The sequence below is a fragment of the Rhinopithecus roxellana genome, unplaced genomic scaffold, assembly GCF_007565055.1.
Source record: "Rhinopithecus roxellana isolate Shanxi Qingling unplaced genomic scaffold, ASM756505v1 contig403, whole genome shotgun sequence".
In the NCBI taxonomy this organism is placed as follows: Eukaryota; Metazoa; Chordata; class Mammalia; order Primates; family Cercopithecidae; genus Rhinopithecus; species Rhinopithecus roxellana.
In genome coordinates this window covers 71,682-80,186 of record NW_022142931.1, presented here as the reverse complement: position 1 = coordinate 80,186, position 8,505 = coordinate 71,682, and the positions used below count along the sequence as shown (strand labels likewise).

Genomic DNA, 8,505 nt, shown 5'->3' with positions numbered 1-8,505 from the left:
AAAATAGACATAATAGATATAATAGATATAGGTATAATATATAGACATAATTGATATAGGTATAATATATAGACATAATAGATAGAGGTATAAAATATACACATAATAGATATAATTGATATAGTCATAAAATATAGATATATAGATATACTAGAGAGAGGTGTAAAATATAGATATAATACATATAATTATGAAATATAAATCTAATAGATATAATAGATATAGGTATTAAATACAGATATAAGAAAATATAGGTATGAAATATATTTATAATAGATATGGGTATAAAATATAGACATAAAAAATATAATAGAAATATGTATAAAATATACATATAATAGATATAGATATAAAATATAAATATAATAGATAAATTAGATACAGGTATAAAATATAGATATAATAGATATAATTATAAAATATAAGTATAATAGATATAAGAGATATAGGTATATAATGTAAACATAATGGATATAATAGATATAGGGAAAAAATAGAGACATAATAGATATAATAGGTATAGGTATGTAATGTAGACATAATAGATATAGGTATAAAATATAGACAGAATAAATATAACATATATAGTTATAAGATATAGACATAAAAGTTATAATAGATATAGGTATCAATATAGACACAATAGATAGAGGTATAAAATATAGACATAATAGATATAATAGATATGTGTATAAAATATAGACATAATAGATATAATAGATATAGGTATAAAATATAGACATAATAAAACAATAGATATAGACATTGTAGATATAATAGACATAGGTATGAAATATAGACATAATATATATAGGTATGAAATATAGACATAATAGATACAATTGATACAGGTATAAAATATAGACATAATAGATATAATAGATATAGGTATAAAATATAGACATAATAGATATAGGTATCAAATATAGACATAATAGTTATAATAGATATAGGTATGAAATATAGATATAATAGATATAATAGATATAGGTATAACATATAGACATAATAGATGTAATTGATATAGGTATAAAATATAGATATAATTGATATAATAGATATACGTATAAAATATAGATATAATTGATACAGGCATAAAATATAGATATAATAGATATAATAGACATAAGAATAAAATATAGATATAATAGACATAATGATAAAATATAAATATAATAGATAGAATAGATATAGGTATGAAATATAGATATAAGAAATATACGTATATAATATAGTTATAATAGATATATAGGTATAAATTATAGAGATAATAGAGGTACAAAATATAGACATAATACATATAATGGATATAGGTATAAAATATAGACATAATCGATATAATAGATACAGGTATAAAATATAGACATAATAGATATAATCGATATAGGTATAAAATATAGACATAATAGATATAATTGATATAGTTATAAAATATAGACATAATAGATTTAGGTATAAAATATAAACATAATAGATATAATAGATATAGGTAAAAAATATAGACAAAATAGATATAATAGATATAGGTATGAAATATAGACATAATCGATATAATAGATACAAGTATAAAATGCAGATATAATGGATATAAGTATAAAATATAGATATAATAGATATACGTATAAAAAATAGATATAATAGATACAGGTATAAAATATAGACAATAGATATAATAGATACAGGTATAAAACATAGATATAATAGATATAATTTAAAAAATATAAATATAATAGATATAATTTATATAGGTGAAAACATATGTGTAATGTATATAGGTATAAAATACGGTTATAATAGATAGAGGTATAAAATATAGACATCATAGATATAATAGATAGAGGTATAAAATGCAGACATAATAGATATAATTGATAGAGTTATAAATTATAGACATGATACATATTATAGATAGAGATATAATGTGTAGACATAATAGATTTAATATATATAGGTATAAAATGTAGACATAATAGACATAATAGATATAGTTATAAAATATAGACATAAAAGATATAATAGATTGAGTTATAAAATATAGACATAACGGATATAATAGATATAGGCATAAAATATAGATAGTATAGATATAATAGATATAGGATTAAAATATAGACACCATAGATATATTAGACGTAGGTATAAAATATCGAAAGAATATATATAATAGATATAGGCATAGATTATGCACATAATAGATATAATAGATAGAGGTATAAAATAAAAACAAAATATATATAATAGACAGAGGTATAAAATATAGACATAATAGATATAATAGAGGTAAAAAATATAGACATAATAGATACAATAGATAGAGGTATAAAATATAGACATAATAGATATAATAGATATAATAAATAGAGGTATAAAATATAGACGTAATAGATATAGTTGATATTGAAATAAAATATAGATATTATCGTTATAATAGAGGTAAAAAATATAGACATCATAGATATAATAGATACAGGTATGAAGTATAGACGTTATAGATATAATAGAGGTATAAAATACAGACATAATAGATATAATAGATACAGGGATAAAATATTGACATAATAGTTATAATAGATAGAGTTATAAAACACAGACCTAATAGATATAAACACCATAGATATAATAGATATAGGTATAAAATATAGCCATAATAGATATAATACCCATAAGTATACAATATAGACATAATAGATGTAACATACATAGGTCTAAAATATAGACATAATAGATATAATAGATATAGGTATAAAATATAGATAAAATCGATATAATAGCTATAGGTATAGTAATATAGTTATAGATATAAAATATAGATATAATATATATAACAGATATAGGTATAAGATATAGACATAATAGATATAATGAATATGGGTGTAAAATATAGACATAATAGATATAGGTATAGAATTTAGTCATAATAGATATACTATAGTTACAAAATATAGACATAATAGATGTAATAGATATAGGTATAAAATATAGACATAATAGATATAACCGATATAGGTATTAAATGTACACATAAGAGATAGATATAAGAATAAAATATAGACATAATAGATATAATAGATATACGTATAAAATATAGACATAATAGATATAATAGATATAGGTATAAAATATGGACAAAATAGATAGATATATGTATCAAATATACACATAATAGATATAAATAGATATAGGTATAAAATATAGACATAATAGACATAATAGATATAGGTATAAAATATAGACATAATAGATATAATAGATATAGGTATAAAATATAGACATAATAGATTAAATAGATATAGGTATAAAATATAGACATAATAGATATAATAGATATAGGTATGAAATATAAACATAATAGATATAGGTATAAAAAATAGACATAATAGATATAGGTGTAAAATATGGACATATTAGATATAATAATTATAGGTATAAAATATGGACATAGTAGATATAATATAGGTATAAAATATGGACATAATAGATATAATAAATATAGGTATATGATATAGACATAATAGATATAATAGATAAAGGTATAAAATATAGACATAATACATTTAATAGATATAGGTATACAACATTGATATAATAGCTATAATAGGTATAGGTATGAAATATAGACATAATAGATATAATAGATATAGGTATAACATATAGACATTAGCTTCTTCTCCGAGAAAACACCAAATGGCTGATGACGCCGGTGCAGCGGGGTGGTCCGGAGGCCCTGGTGGCCCTGGGATGGGGAACCGCGGTGTCTTCCGCGGAGGTTTCGGCAGTGGCATACGGGGCCGGGGTCGCGGCAGTGGACGGGGTCGGGGCCGAGGCCGCGGAGCTCGCGGAGGCAAGGCCGAGGATGAGGAGTGGATGCCCGTCACCAAGCTGGGCCGCTTGGTCAAGGACATGAAGATCAAGTCCCTGGAGGAGATCTACCTCTTCTCTCTGCCCATTAAGGAATCTGAGATCATTGACGTTTTCTTGGGGGCCTCTCTCAAAGATGAGGTTTTGAAGATTATGCCGGTGCAGAAGCAGACCCGTGCTGGTCAGCGCACCAGGTTCAAGGCGTTTGTTGCTATCGGGGACTACAATGGCCACGTCGGCCTGGGTGTTAAGTGCTCCAAGGAGGTGGCCACCGCCATCCGTGGGGCCATCATCCTGGCCAAACTCTCCATTGTCCCGGTGCGCAGAGGCTACTGGGGGAACAAGATCGGCAAGCCCCACACCGTCCCTTGCAAGGTGACAGGCCGCTGTGGCTCTGTGCTGGTGCGCCTCATCCCTGCACCCAGGGGCACTGGCATCGTCTCAGCGCCTGTGCCCAAGAAGCTGCTCATGATGGCTGGTATTGATGACTGCTACACCTCAGCCCGGAGCTGCACTGCCACCCTGGGCAACTTCGCCAAGGCCACCTTTGATGCCATCTGTAAGACCTACAGCTACCTGACCCCTGACCTGTGGAAGGAGACTGTTTTTTCCAAGTCTACCTATCAGGAATTCACTGACCACCTTGTCAAGAACCACACCAGAGTCTCCGTGCAGCGGACCCAGGCTCCAGCTGTGGCTACAACATAGGCTTTTCATAAAAGAAAAAAAAAGTGAATTAAGCCTGTTAAAAAAAAAAAAGATATAGACATAATAGATACAAGAGATACAGGTATAAAATATAGACAGATACCATAGATATAGATATAAAATATAGACATAATAGATATAGGTATAAAATATAGACATATTAGATATAATAATTATAGGTATAAAATATAGACATAATAGATATAATAGATATAGGTATAAAATATAGACATAATAGATATACATATAAAATATAGACAAAATAGATTTAATAGATATAGGTATAAAATAATAGACAAAATAGATATGATATATATAGGTATAAAATATAGACATAATAGATATGAAAGATATAGATATAAAATATAGACAAAATAGATATAATAGATATAGGTATAAAATATAGACATAATAGTTATAACAGATATAGTTATAAAATATAGACATAATAGTTATAATAGATATAGGAATAAAATATAGACATATTAGATATAGGTACAATATTTAGACATAATAGATATAATAGATATAGGTATAACATATAGACATAATAGATATAATAGAAATAGGTATAAAATGTGGATATAATAGATATAATAGATATAGGTATAAAATATAGAAATAATAGACATAGGTATAAAATAGAGACATAATAGATATAGGTATAAAAGAGAGACATAATAGATATAATAGATATAGTTATAAAATATAGACGTAATAGATGTAGGTATAAAATATATACATTATAGATGAAATAGATATAGGTATAAAATATAGACATAATAGATATAATAGATATAGGTATAAAATATAGACCTAATAGATATAATAGATAGAGGTATAAAATGTAGACATAATAGACATAATAGCTACAGGTAGAAAATATAGATATAATAGATATCATAGATAGAGACATAAAATATAAACAAAATAGATATAATAGATAGAGTTATAAAACATAGACATCATAGATATAATAGATAGAGGTATAAAATATAGAGATAAGAGATATAATTGATAGAGGTATAAATTATAGATATAATAGATATAATAGAGTTATAAAATGTAGACATAATAGATATAATAGATATAGTTATAAAATGTAGACATAATAGATAGAGGTACAAAATGTAGACATAAAAGATGTAATAGATAAAGGTATAAAATATAGACATAATAGATATAATAGATATAGGTATAAAATATAGATAGAATAGATATAATAGATATAGGATTAAAATATAGACACAATAGGTATAATAGACAGAGGTATAAAATATCGAATGAATATATATAATAGATATAGGTATAAATTATGCACATTATAGATATAATAGATAGAGGTATAAAATAAAAACAAAATAGATATAATTGATAGAGGTATAAAATATAGACATAATAGATATAATACATATAATAGACAGAGGTATAAAATATAGGCATAATAAATATAAGAGATATAACAGATAGAGTTATAAAATATAGACACAATAGATATAGTAGATATTGAAATAAAATATAGACATTATCGATATAATAGAGGTAAAAAATATAGACATCATAGATATAAGAGATAGAGGTATGAAGTATAGACGTTATAATTATAATAGAGGTATAAAATATAGACATAATAGATATAAGAGAGGTATAAAATATAGACATAATAGATATAATAGATAGAGGGAAAAAACATAAACATAATAGTTATAATAGATGGAGATATAAAATATAGACATAGTAGATATAATCCATATAGGTATTAAATAAACACATAATAAATATAATATATATGGTAATTAAATAGAGACATAATATATGAAATATATAGATATAAAATATAGACATAACAGATATAATGGATATACGTATACAATATAGACATAATAGATATAATAGATAGAGATATAAAATACAGACAATATAGATATAGGTACACAATATAGACATAATAAATATAATATATTGAGGTATAAAATATACACATAATAGACATAATAGATATAGGAATAAAATATAGACATAATAGACATAATAGATAAAGGTATAAAATATGGACATAATAGATATAATAGATATACGTATAAAATATACACATAATAGATATAGATAGATATAGGTATAAAATATATACATAATAGATATAATAGATATAGGTATTAAATATACATATAATAAATATAGGTATAAAATATAGATATATTAGATATAATAGATATGTAAAAAATATAGATGTGATAGATATCGGTATAAAATATAGATATAATATATATAGCTATAAAATATAGAGAAAATAGATGTAATAGATATAGGTATAAAATAAAGACATAATAGATATAATAGATATAGTTATAAAATATAGACATATGAGATATAATAGATATAGGTATAAAATATAGACATAATAGATATAATAGATATGATTATAAAATATAGACATATGAGATATAATAGATATAGGTATAAAATATAGACATAATAGATATAATAGATATACGTAGAAAATATAGACATAGTAGATATAATAGATAGAGGTATAAAATATATACACAATAGATATAATCGATATAGTTACAAAATATAGACATAATAGACATAGGTTTAAAATATAGATAAAATAGATATAATAGATATAGGTATAAAATATAGACAGAATAGTTATAGGTATAAAATATGGACATAATAGATATAATAGATATAGGTATAAAAGACAGACATAATAGATGTAATAGATATACGTATAAAATATAGCCATAAAACGTATAATAAATGTAGGTATAACATACAGACATATTAGGTATAATAGATATAGGTATAAAATATATACAAAATAGGTACAATAAATACAGATATAAAACATAGACATAATATATATAATAGACATAGGCATAAAATATAGATACAATAGATATAGGTATGAAATATAGATATAATAGATATGATAGATACATGTATAAAATATAGATATAATAGATATAATGGATATAGGTATAAATGTACATATAATAGATACAGATAAAAATATAGATATAAGAGATATAATAGATATAGGTGTAAAATATAGATTTAATAGATAAAGGTATAAAATATAGAGAAAAGAGTTATAATAGACGGAGAGATAAAATATAGAAAATAGTAAATATAATACATTTAGGTATTAAATATAGACATAATAAATATTATAGATAAATTAATAAAATAGAGACATAATAGATATAATAGATATAGGTATAAAATATAGACATAAGAGATATAATAGATATATGTATAAAATATAGATATAATAGATATAATAGATATAGATATAAAACAGAGACACAATAGATATAGGCACACAATATAGACATAATAGATATAATAGATTTAGGTATAAAATATACACATAATAGATAAAATAGATATAGGTATAAAGTATAGACAGATATAGTAGATATAAGTATAAAATACAGATAGATACAAAAGATATAAGTAGAAAATATAGACATAATATATATAATAGATATAGTTATAAAATATGGATATCATAGATACAGATATTGGTATAAAATATAGATATAACAGATATAATGGATATAGGTATAAAATATAGATATAATAGATATAGGTATAAAATATACTTATATTAGATATAATAGATATAGATATAAAATATAGATATAATAGATATAATACACATAGGTATAAAAAATAGATATAATAGATGTCGTTATAAAATATAGATATAATATATAATAGATATAGGTAAAAAATAAAGACATAATATATATAGGTATAAAATAGAGACATCATAGATATAGGTATAAAATATAGACATAATATTTATACCTATAAAATATAGACATAACATTTATAATAGATATCGGTATAAAATACAGACATAATAGATATAATAAATATAGGTATAAAATATAGCCATAAGAGATATAATAGATATAGGTATAA

General features: G+C 23.0%; 1 pseudogene across 1 annotated transcript; it reads left to right on the top strand.

Moving 5' to 3' along the window:
* Positions 1–3,676: 3,676 nt before the first annotated feature.
* On the top strand, positions 3,677–4,608 carry LOC115895967 (annotated as a pseudogene). The gene has a single exon (XR_004056012.1). The product of XR_004056012.1 is annotated as a 40S ribosomal protein S2 pseudogene (transcript).
* The last annotated feature ends 3,897 nt before the right edge of the window (positions 4,609–8,505 follow it).